We start from the raw sequence: 13089 nt of genomic DNA, 5'->3' as shown, positions 1-13089 counted from the left end.
CAGCAAAATTCTCACTTGGACCAGTTGGAAGTCTCGTCCTCATACAGACAACAGGACTGGGTTCATCACGAGCAGGTGACCCTTCCCCGTCTTTTCACCAACAAGCCCCACCCCCGCCACCCCCACCGCCGCCTGCAAACCGAGCATGCGGAGTGCTGGCCTTGGGCGTTAGCGGAGCTGGCCCCTGACCCCCGGCAGCCATTCCTGCTGCTTAATTAGAAAGCACCGCCCTTGGTCAGTTCTCTCCACCTGTCAGTCAAAGTAGGGATTTGAGAGCTGAGTAGAATCCTTTTTTAGCTTCACATCTCCGAAGTTAGCATCTCTGTGTGCTTCACACACACATAGTAAAAAGATGTAAAGGCATTGTGGAGAGGTGTTCTCAGACTGAAAGGGCACGTTGCAAACTGACATAAGCTAGTGTGTCTACAAGGCGGTGTTAGGTAACGTATATGTTGTTTCTTTTATACTTGTACATGCTGGCAGCCTCTGGCATTAGAGACAGTGGAGTCTGTACATCCTCTTCCTGACAACCTCACTACCAGGCTGTTTATTACAATGAAAGGGAGCCTGAGGCCAAATTCTGCTAAATGTGCCAGTGTTTATTAACAAGCAGGTTTAAAAATGATTGTGCAGTCCATTCTTGTGAGTTGGGAAAAGGTCCCATCTCTCTTCAGGCATTCCAGCTAGCTCTTTGCTTGAGAGGGCCACTCCAAGGAGGAACAGTACTTTTTTTTTTGAGAGGGCATCTCTCATATTTATTGATCAAATGGTTGTTAACAGTTAACAACAATAAAATTCTGTACAGGGGACTCAATGCACAATCATTAATCCACCCCAATCCTAATTCTCATCAGTCTCCGATCTTCTGAAGCACAACGAACAAGTTCTTACATGGTGAACAAATTCTTACATAGTGAATAAGTTCTTACATGGTGAACAGTACAAGGGCAGTCATCACAGAAACTTTCAGTTTTGATCACACATTATGAACTACAAACAATCAGGTCAGATACGAATATTCGTTTGATTTTTATACTTGATTTATATGTGAATCCCACATTTCTCCCTTATTATTATTATTTTTTTTTTTTTAATCAAATGCTGAAGTGGTAGGTAGATGCAAGATAAAGGTAGAAAACATAGTTTAGTGCTGTAAGAGAGCAAATGTAGATGATCAGGTGTGTGCCTATAGGCTAAGTATTAATCCAAGCTAGACAAGGGCAACAAAACATCCACGGATGCAGAAGATTTCTCTCAAAACAGGGGGGTTGAGGTTCTAAGCCTCACCTCTGTTGATCCCCAAGTTCTCACCTGATGGCCCCCCTGCGACTGTGCCTGTCTTAGGTAGGAACAGTATTTTTACAGCAGGATTAGTCAATTGTCTAGGTGGTCAGGAGCCATAGGCCCCAGGGCAAGCAAAAACACAGGGTCAAGTGAACATCTGAGGGTCAAGAACTGCTCCAAAGGCTTTGAGCTGGGCTTGCTGGATTCTCAAACGTGCTGGGGTGAGGGCAGTGGGGATAGGACAGTCTTTCTAGTCAGAGATAGATTTCAGCTCTGTCTTTCACCAATGGGGAAATCATTTCAATCATGCCTTCTGCTAGTTAACCAACCCTCTGTTGTTAGATTTCAAAAACTAAATTCAAATCCATAGTTCTAGAGTGTGTCTTCTTGATTAAGGTACTTAAGAGGTTAATTAATCCTCCCTGAACTGTAGATTCCTGATTAGGGGTCCTCAAATGCTAACAGCACCCACACACATCACACTGTTCATATTGGATATAACATTCAAGGAAATTATCATAGGGTATATGACTTTCACTATCCACAGTGGGTGTCTTGGGAAGGGACAAAGGCTCTCAGAGGACAGACAACCTGTCCCGTTTCTGCACAAAGCGATGGAGCCTGGCTCTTTGGGATCCAGCCATAAAATGCCTTGATTGCGATCTGTTTGGAGGCTGGACCCAGCCCAGGCAGGGTTACTTGAAGGAGACAGGAAACAGTTACCTGGATTGAAGATGGGGATGGGAGGGAGGGGGTGCCTTGAGCTGCAGCAGAGCGCCTCTTCCGGGAGCTAGTTTTATTTTGTTTTGTTTTTCCGCTGTACACGTCGTCCTTTGATCTTGAATTCTGCTTTTCTCTTCTGAGTCCTCATTCTGTTTTCTTATAACTTCTGTGCATCTTTATACCAGATTAGAGGTTGGGGAGGAGAAGGGGGAAGCATTTCCAGATTCAAGCTTCAACAACAGAAGCTGCTCTCTTCTTTACCAGCTGAGAGCATTTCACAGAGGCAAGCGAACCCACTGGAAGAAAGTAGAATGTGCACTTAGGCCAACTGGAGTTCAAGTCTTAGCTCTCAAACTTACTAGCAATCCTCTCTAAGCCTCATTCTCCTCACCTGTAAAATAAGACCAACCCTATGTACCTTGCACGGGCATCATAAGAGTTTAAGATACTGCGCATAAAGCAGCTGGTAAAAGCAGGGCTTTTAAAATGGCAGCTTCTCTTAGTCCCCAGGAGTCCCCAGCTGTGCAGAGCACCGGTAGAGATAAAACTACACATAACTAGTAATCAAGCATTGGTAATTAAGTGTACTTCATTAAGTGTTCTAATTGTCTTTAATCTTGAATGATGTACAAAGGATAGCATCTCATCTCATTTTTTTTAATAGTTCACATATTTGAGTGCAGCCAATAAGGTTGAACATTTGTCTATATTCATCAACCCACTGCATTTCTTTATTTGGACATATGTTCTCTGGCACTTTTTCAATAGAAGGTTTACTGTTTGTGTGAGCACTTTACATAGTAAATATATTATGCCATTACTCACTAGCTGTACTTGCCACAACGTTGTGTTTTTTTTTCTATTGATTGATTGATTGATTGATTTTTTATTAAGGTACGATTGATATACACTCTTATGAAGGTTTCACATGAAAAAACAATGTGGTTACTACATTTACCCATACCATAAAGTCCCCACCCATACCCCAGTGCAGTCACTGCTACAACGCTTTTTAAAGCTCAAAGATATATTTTAATTTAGGCTACTTTTTTGAAATGCAAAAGTATAATAAATTTTTTTTAATTACTGATTTTTTTCCTTTATGAGTATCACCCAAGTCTAAGCTAAGAGGGAAATACTCCTCCCTCTTCAAAGGTTTAATAAATATTCACTTTCAATTTCTTCTAGGCTTTTAAAATTTTACCTCATCAATAAATCTAGAATTAACTTTGGGAGGGCTGAGATAATTATCTGAACTGAGTTTTCCCCAAGGAGCTCATTAATTATTCCTATGCCATTTATTGACGATCCTTCTCTTCTGCCCTGATGTGTGGTGTCTCCTCCAGCATGTATTAAATTCTTACATCTAAAAGGGTCTGTGTCGGGGCTGTTAATCCTGTCATCAACCTGTTTGCCTCTTCATAGCCCAGCACCATGCTGACTGTGGAATGCTGACCAGCAGAGTAGGGGTGGAGCGTGCCGAGGAGGTGGGCAGAGAAGAAAGGGACGGACTTCCAGAGCAGACATGATCTGAGCGTGAACATTAAAAGGGAAAGTTTAAGGCCTCATAAGATAATGAAAGGTAAATATCTGAGTCTGGCAAGAGACTGGGGGACATAAGCAAGGGACCAGGGAAAACGAAGACTGGGAAGGCAGCAGGGATTGTACAGTGTGTACAGCCCGAGCCCCAGGTTAACAAGAAATTACCTTGTGCAGTGCTGGAAGAGGCAGACGACTGTGGAAGACATATTATTGCTGTCCTCAAGGGCTAGGGGAGTACACGGCAACACTGATGATAAAATGACAACGGAAACAAGGAGTAACACTGACACACGAGCATCACTAACAGTGCTCCAGGGCTAATAGCAATAGGTGTCTCCTCAGTCATCCCACCCAGATGTGGCATCACCTCTGTCAAACAATCCTGGAGGACGGGAAACAACCCAAATGTCTATCAACTGAAAAGCGGATACATTGTGGTATATCTGTACAATGGAGTGCTGCTCAGCAACACATAGGAACGAACTATTGATACACACTACAACATGCATGAATCTCAAAATAATTATGCTGAGTAAAAAAAAAAAAAAAGACCAAAGAAGAAAACATACTGTATGATTCTATTTCTATGAAATTCTAGAAAATACAAACTAATCTATGGTGACAGAAAGCAGATCAGCAGCTGTCCAGATGGGAGGTGAGGTGGGGCCAGTAGAAACATTTGGGGGTGAGGGATCTTCATGACCTTGATTATAGTAATGGCTCCGCTGTCAGATACATAAAACCTAACAAAGTATACACTGTAAATACATGCAGTTTAATTGTATGTCAATTATACTCAATAAGGTTATTTTTAAAAGTAGTAACCTCATCTTACAATCACTGATTCCTACTTAATAGATCTAGGCTGGAACTCACACATCAGTGTTTATTCTAAGCTCCCAAGGTGAACCATATGCACAATGATGCTGAGAACCCCTGGATGTATGAGCTGCTTCCTGGTTCCCACATTCTGTCTCTTCATAAGAGAGGATTCCTTGATGGACACTAGGACTTGCTTATATGGAGTCTGTACCTTGGTAAGACTAGGAAGTGGCCACTCCTTCACTGTTGGTTATTCCTGCTGCTCTTCCCACACTGGGACTTGGGGCTGATGAAGGCTGTGTGGCTCACTCTCCTGGAGGTCTCTGTTGGATCTGCTGCTGCCCCCGTGTATGCAATGCTTGTTCTGAAGGCATCTACCACACTTCAGCCTGCTCTGGTCCCATGACATGATGAACTACCAGAGGGGGTGGCCATGATCCCCCTCATCTCCCAGCCTTTCACATACCTGAGGGCATTTGGGGTTCATGTGCCCCCTTGTTCGGATAGGGCAGCTCTCCAGGGCAGCCTCTGGCCCCTCAATAAACCACCATGTCCTCAGCAAAAGGAGGAAGCTTCCGTTTGGCTCCCTTCAGAGGTTTGTGGCTGAGCTTTCTGGTCCTCCGCATACCACATCTGCAGCCCTTCATGCCAGCCCTGCCCAGAACCTTGTTTGAGTGCCTGCTGCCTGCAAGACCCGGTGAGAAATGGTCCCTCATGCCCCAGAGTCACCTTCACATGTCATGGGTGATTTTCTGGGGCTTCCCAACCTCTGAAGCAACAGACAGACTGAATGCCTCTGTCAGGGAACAGAACGAAATGTCAACCCTGAACCCCCCAAAACTTGGCTCTCCCCAGGAAGGCAAACATCCCCCAGCCCCACCTCTCCATGTGGGAGGTTAGGTCAGGGCGACACGCAGGCCCGGCAGCAGGACCCTCCTAATACAACCTGCACTGGGTGGCTACTGCCATTTCTTCTCACCTAAGAGATGTTCTCTCACATCCCCTGGTTCATCTACGTAAATCAAATTGAGTCCTTCTGCCCTTACATTTCCCAGCCCCAGCTGGTTCAGATCATCATGGCATCTCACATTCCATGACAAACCGGAGTGTGGGAGGAGGGTGGAGAAGGGGCATTTTTGCAGGGTAGGAGACATGCGGGTGCCAACATGACTCCTGCCCTCAGCCTAGAGCTTTTGGCTGTGGAAGTCTTAGGAGTTTAGTTCCTTGGATCTTTGCATTTTGTGGTGTCACAGCAGGATTTGGTCATAAGACTTGGGGTTTTTTATCTTTGGCCTGTTATGTGGTCTGCATTAACAGATTAAGTGACTAGCCAAGTTGCATACATATTATTCATCCACAGAGGAAGGTGGAGGTGGAACATTGGAGAAAGAGACAAAGCCTGGGTACACACAAGGTGGGACTGCTAACAGAGGAGGGCATGGACAGTTGTTTCTGCTGCTCATCTAAGCCAAATGGAGAAGTGCTTGCCAGTCACCAGAGCAGATTTAACTCCAAAGCCTCTTGCCCTTCGGGGAGAGCCCAGTTTAGCACTCCTGTGCCAAATGGAGCTCAGTCTCAGTTTGCATGATTGCAGTGAAAGAATTCTCAGATATTCCAGGATTGTTTATGGATATGCACTGAGAGCCGAGAACTGTAACCAAAAGGAAGATCCACATCTACCACCAGGAGCTCCCTCCCACCACAGACTGTGCACACTTCCTCCCGAGTGTGTGCTCACAAGTCCCAGCACATGCCCAACTGGGCAAGATGCAATGGGAAAGTGCTCCAGAGACCGAAACCAAAGACCAGGGAGCAGCATACGAGACATCAAGGTTTATTGGGACTGACGTACAGGGAGCAGTTGGCTAAACAGGGTTGCACACCATTATCATGGGTACCCGCTTATATGGGGTGAGGAGAAAGACTACATGCATGCCGAAGAGGATATGTGATCTCTGACTGTACTACATGTTTTGCTGGAAGGAATCATTCTTGTCCAACCATCACCCCAAGGGACAAAACCTTGGTCAGAGGGGTCTGCCTTCCAATAAGATGTTTCCATCAATAAGGCAGGCCTGGCTTTGGCCAGCCCCAGGCCATCAACATACCATATACTTAGCATGCTGCTCAAAGCAGGGGGCTGTATGGACACATGATTATTCTGGGACAAAAGGTTACACGTGGGCAGTGTTTGTCCCCACAAGAGTTAGGCTGCTTTGCCTACCTGTCTGTGCAGGTCCTAGACTGTCTGCACATCTCAATTAATTGTTTCACCTTTTGTGAAGGTGCTGAATTATTTCACTCATCATCCATCCATTTCAATGTCCTTCGTGTAGGTCTTATTATATAGGTTTTCCCATCATCTGCAAGTAAATCGTTCCTATGAAACCTTTTGTAAGCCAAAATGGAATAAAGTGAAGAAGCAATTACCATTAATTCATAGGGAAAAAATTTGAGCATTCCCAGACCTGAAGAATAACCTCTCTTAGGCTTCTCTCATACCTTAGGACACATCTTGCTACCTCATACACAAAATGAATTGAGCTAAGGCACAGACACTGCCAGACACACTTTAAAACCATGGTGGCTGGGTGCTGAGATGCTGAGCGGGTTCCCCTGGGAAGGCGCTTGGCAGGGCCGCTCCCGCTGCGGGGGATGGGCTGGGGTGGAGGGTGCTGCCTCTATAAATGGCTTGCTGCAAAAGAAATGCTGAATGCTGTTTTTGCTTTTTGCCTTTTTTGGTAAAAATAAAAATCCTCTCCAGGTTTCTTTCGGTTAGCGAAACAGATACTAATGTACAGCTTTCATAAAAGCAGAGTAGAGTAATATAAACTTTCAAAAGCAGATTACCTGCATTACAGAGGCAGGAAACTACTTTTCCCAGACTTGCTTGCTGCTGGGATTCCTTGTTCTTTAGCTTCTGTCCACTAGATGTAGTTACTTGAGAGTTGAATTCAGAAGTGAGTTAAGCGGAGATAGATACAGCACAGACCCTTTTGCTGGTGCAGACTGGAGCTGAAGTGGCATGATTTTAGAGTTAGCTGCAGTAGAGGCTTCTCCATCCAGCATTCTGCTTTCTAGTTACAATAGGAGCAATTGCTTGAAGAATTTCAGCTGAGAGTCAAGTTTTCAAGCTCCCACAAGATTCTGTTAACCACTTGATACCCTACAGGTAATTCATTTCTGCTAAAACCAGCTGGAGTGGATTCTGTTCCCTGCAACTGAGCCTTGAATGACTGATAAGTTATCTACTCACAAGCCTGTCCTAGAAATATGATGTTTCCTAAACACCCCCTTCCACCTCATTCCCTGTGGCTAACTGATCCAAAAATATTGTCTAAGTAAGTTGTTGAAAGAAATAATTACTCTGACACTTGTTACAATTGTAATGAAGACTTTATTCAGGACTATCACCATAAGGGAGAGAGACTGGGCTCAACTTTGAACACAAAGACAGCTGAGGTTTATAGCCAAGGAGGGGAGTAGGGGGTGGAGAGGAGGGAGTGTCAGTAGATAGGAAATTCCTAAGAAGAGACATCAAGAGTAAGGGAGGTTCTTGGTAAACTGAACCAAGAGGATTCTTGCTGAAGGAGGCCAGGGTTGAGAATATCAAAGGTAGGGGGATCCTCGATAAACTGACCTGTAAGGGTTCTTGCTAGAACTTGGCTATGCTCGTCAAGAAGAGGCTCAAAGTTTGATCAAAGAGACCCTCTGTCAGGTGATAGAAGAAACGTGCTCAGCATAGAGCAGGGCTGTACTAGTTCCCTTTTCCTTCCCCATTTTGCTAATTCCTGAGGTTGGGGTGTGAGGGAGGAGAAAGCTCAGTGGAGTCAAGCAACTGAAGGCCAGGATGCCTGGCTCCAGATAATCAACAGTGAACAGTATGATTATCCTGAGAGTCAGAGACCTGGGCAGTTGCCGGATTCTGCCACACCATGGGGATCATGTTAAGGAGCTTGCATTCCAGGGACAATGGGAAACAAGCCACTGAAATGTTTTGATAAGGAAGTGACATGATTTAGTTTACATTTTATGAAGGAGAGTTTGGAAGCTGTGTTTCCACACTGGCTGAGATAGGTGAGGCTGGTGGTACAAGCAGTAAGTGACAAGCTCTTTACAGGCCAGTATCTGAAGCTTTACTTCATTCCTTTATAATTTCTGGGGGGAAACTGGTATATGGAGAGATGGTGCATTCTATTAACACCAGCAACAAAAAATTGAAAATCTAGGAATGTGCCTAGCAATAAGAATGTTCATGTAGACTATGAAACTTTGGCAACAAGCATTAAGCAAATTAATTATTAAGAGAAAGTATTTCTAAGTGGTAAGACTCAATATGACAAAGATGTCAGTTCTCTCCAAAGTGATCAACAAAGTCAATGCAATTCTAATATTATCCAATAATATTTCTGGACCTTGGCAATCAAATCTTCAAGTTTATGTGGAAGGAAACATTGTTAAAAATGCCTAGAAATTTTAGAAATAAGAACAATGCGTGTGTATGCCTTTCAAGATAACAAAGCACAATTCAAATTTACAGTGGTTTAAACAGTATAGTATGGACAGCATAGCAATTTACTGGCCCAGGAAGAGATATGGAGACCAACAGAACAGAATATAGAGCACCAACAGAATTTCACACCTTTATAAAAACTTAGAATAAAATATAGGAAGTGTTTTAAATCAGTGCAGGAAATGGCCTGTTCAATATAAGGCATTTTGATGATAAGCTATCCATTTGGGGGGAAAAAAGTTAGAGCCTTACATCAACTATGCACAAAAGTAAACATCAGCTAGAGTATCAAAAATTATAAAAACATTAGAAAAAAACAAGAGAATTTTTATTTTATATTCTAATCAAGATAAATCCTGAAGCCTTAAAAAGAAGACTGACAAAGTAGAGCTCAAAAAAAGTTAAAACCACAAAATAAGTAAGACAAAATGTCACATACATAAAGATAAAAGAAAACTGATGGGTTGGGAGAAAATATTTACAATATACAGGAGATTAATATCCATAATTTAAAAATCACCCATTCAAATCATTAGAGAAAGAAAACAATCTGAAGCTATGAAAAGGCTCTCACTAGAAGAATATGTAAAATGGTCGTTTTATTCAGCCTCATAAGTAATCAAGGAAATACAAATCAAAATGATTTATAAAATTGAAAAAGATTAATAATATCGTGAGGTGAAGTTGTAGGAAAACAGACACTTCCATACACTTGCTGTTTTGGAGGGAAATTTGGTATTATCAAAATTTTAATTGTGCACATCCTTTAAGTGTTAGTAATATGTTACATGGAAACAGACAAAAAAATACCAGTTGTGATGCCTGGGAGTGAGGTGCTACCACAAAACACACTTAAGATGTGGGAGTGATATTGCAATCAGGCAGTGGGCAGGAGCTGGAATGACTTGGCAGACGGGGTTAGTGAAAGCATGAAGGACCTTACAATGACTATGTACAAGTACAGGCTTGAAGAGGCCCACTTAAGGGAGAGTGAGGAAAATCTCATTGGAAACTGGGGAGACTGCGATCCTTGTTATGCCATGGCAGTAAGATCAGCCACACCATGGCCGTCAGTAGAAGATATTCCCACCTAATGAGCTTGGGGTCTTGCTAAAGAGCTTCCCCAGGCGAGCGGCCCAGGTGCCGCCTGGCTTCATTTTTCTGCTAAAATGTGAGAGAACAAGATGACTGAAAGGAAGCACTGTCCAACACAAAGAAGCCGCGACTTAAATAAAGGCTTTAAAATTTTTCCAAGCACTCTAGGCAGCCAGCCACACTGAATGAAGGCTCAGCTTTCAGGCAGACACCAAGCCCAGGTGCTCTCAGGAAAACATGGTCTAAACATGAAACCAAGGTTGAGATTATAAAATACCGTGAGACCCCAGAATGATCTACTGTGGTGCCTCAGAGTATCTGTCAATGAGGCAAAATTTGGTCTAATATTTTAAGGGTGTGCCTGACGCATCTCTCAACTAAACAATAGGGTTTCTAAGGATGTTATTCTCGGCAGAAATCCAAGGTGCAGAAAGACCTATCTGGAAGAGCTTGCTGGGTGTAGCTTCTGTCTGATGGCAGGAACCTCAGTGAGATTCACAGGAATCCACAGGTTTTAACAAAGTATCAGCAGAAACACTCCCAGTTTGAACTAAAAGGAACAGGGACAGTACCACATGAAAAAAGTCTTTGGGCGCCCCCTCCTCACAAAGTTCTGTAAGTAGAAAGCAGGCTGAGAGAGCTACTCAGCTGTAAACACGTACTACTTTACATGAAAAGGAAAGATGACTCCGAAGGCAGAATTGGAAGTCCAGAGAGTGGAGGAGTCAAGAGCCATAGAGATTTCCAAGCTTTGAATCCTAACCAAGGAACTTCCAACATTTGCCTGGCTGGATTCGGGAATTGCTACAGACCCCTTGGTGCCTCCCATTTCCCCTCTTTTGAACAGAATTGCCTACACTGGTTATCTTATGCCTGTCCCACCACTGTGTTTTACACATATTGGGGGCAGATAACTTCTCTTTAGTTCAAAAGTCTTCAGATTAAGAGGATCCTCACTCAAGGATTTTTAACGATACATCCAAGGAACCTTAACCATGCTTAGAACTAAGATACCAATATTCTGAATTTCAAGTTAAGGGTCTAAACAGATAAGACTTTGGGGGTTCTTGGGAGGAAGGGAATATATTTTGCACATGGGAGGAATATAAATAATTTGTGGTCAGAGAGTGGAGTGCTCCCTTCAAAAGGAATAGCCTAATTCCTTCCCCTTGAATGTGGCTATAGTTAGTAACTCACTTTTAAGGGATAGAATGTGGTGGAAGTGTCATTTAAGAGATGAAGTCATGTAAGGCACTGGGTCACCCTTTTTGCTTTCATTATTTCTTGGATCATTTGCTGGGAAAGCCAGCTGCGGTGTTGTGGGTATACACAGGAAGCCCTGTGGAAAGAGTCATGTGGTAGGTAAATGAGGCCTTCAGCCAACATCAGCTTACTGTTCAGGTGTCTTGTCAAAAGCCACATAAGTTAGCTTAGAATGACATCCTCCAGCTTCATCCGAGCTTTCAGAAGAAAGCCTTCAGATGTCTGCAACCATGAGAGATAAAAGCCAGAATTACACAGCTAAGACTCCTGAATTCCTGATCCACAGAAACTATGAGATGCTTGTTATCTTATCATTGATTATTTATTATTATTTTAAGTTCCTAAATTTTGGAGTAATTTGTTACACAGCAATAGATAACTAAGACACAAGGTGAAAGGGTCATTAAATATATGGCAACTGCAGTAATATGAATTGGAGATTGAATCTTGGATGCATTGTGTGTGTTAGCCTTCAAATAATAGTGAAAAGTAGTGGTGAAGATGGATACTGCCAATTAAATTTATGTAAATTATAGGAAGAGGGAAGAAAGTGTGACACTGATGCTTGCCTTTATGGAAGAACTTCAAGCACTCCCCATAGTTTCTTTGAAGTCATTCCTTGCCGCTCTTTGTCAACATTTTCAGAGCCCTTACTATAGTAGATCTGTGGTTTTGGCCTACCTAGTACCCCTTTCTCCTTCTTCTGGCAACAGAACACCTCCTCCCGGGAGCCTCAGCATCCCCATTCCGTGTTGGTCATGGGGCTTCACTAGCTCTGCCAAGGAGTGGGTGTGAAATCAAGCTTGTCAGCTAGGATCGTTTACGAGGGAAAATATGTATAAGTGACGGGCATAAGCTTTCTTGAGAGGATGTCCTTGCTACTCAGTATAATGAAGAATGAGCCTAAGAATGAGGCGACTACAGAGAAAAAAATGAGTTGAAAGGTATATATATATATATATAAGGAGAGTGGTGGGAAGGTGAGGGGAGCGGTGGGAAGGGGCAAGATGACATTTGACTTCCTGCCACACTGCATCTAATGACATTGCCTTTTGCTTGCTTCTAGATCTATTTTATTTCCAAATGTTATATGTATACAGAGAAAGGCCTGACAGAAATGAGTATTTGGGTTGTCCTCAGGAATTCATTATAATTAGATTTTTTTTTTTTCCGGAACTTGAGTAGGGATGGAAGTGCCCAGGCTGTCAGACACATAGGGCTGAGTCACTGTAGGACACTACCCAATTTTTAAACTAAATTATGTAGCAATCTTATCCTAACATTGCTTTATAAAATTCTCTTCGAACCAGACTTACCACTGTAATAATTGTCTAATGAATGAGTTGAATAAAATCTGACATCTTTTTGTTCTATCTCATAATACATTGTTTTCAACTTTAAAATTGTAGTCTGACAATATTAAGCCCTCTGGTAATATTACCAATATATACCCTTTTTGTATCATCTGCCTCCTAACTTGGTTCATGATGTCCCTTCGAAGTTTTAATAAGTCCTCTACCCATCCTCCGCCAAGATATTCCCTCACGGAATATCTTCTGCATAATTTTTGACCTTCTACCAGTTCACAACTCTGCCCTAGGGAGTTCCGATGGGAGGCTTTATTGAAGCTGAGTTACCGTTATAGAAAAGCCTAGACTTTGGAGCAAATAGACAGGGCTCGCCGCCCCGGTCCTCTGGCGTTGGAGGCGGGGACCCGGGGAGTCCGCAGGCGCCCGCGGCCCGGGGGGAGCTCGAGAACCGCCCGCAGGAGCCCAGACCCGCCGCACCGCTGGCGCCCCAGCCCTCCGCCCGGCTCTAGTCCTCTCGCCCGCTCCGCGCTGAGGGTG

The sequence above is a fragment of the Manis pentadactyla genome, chromosome 2 (assembly GCF_030020395.1).
Source record: "Manis pentadactyla isolate mManPen7 chromosome 2, mManPen7.hap1, whole genome shotgun sequence".
NCBI lineage: Eukaryota > Metazoa > Chordata > Mammalia > Pholidota > Manidae > Manis > Manis pentadactyla.
The sequence above is the reverse complement of the archived record's forward strand: the minus strand, read 5'-3'. Positions refer to the sequence as shown.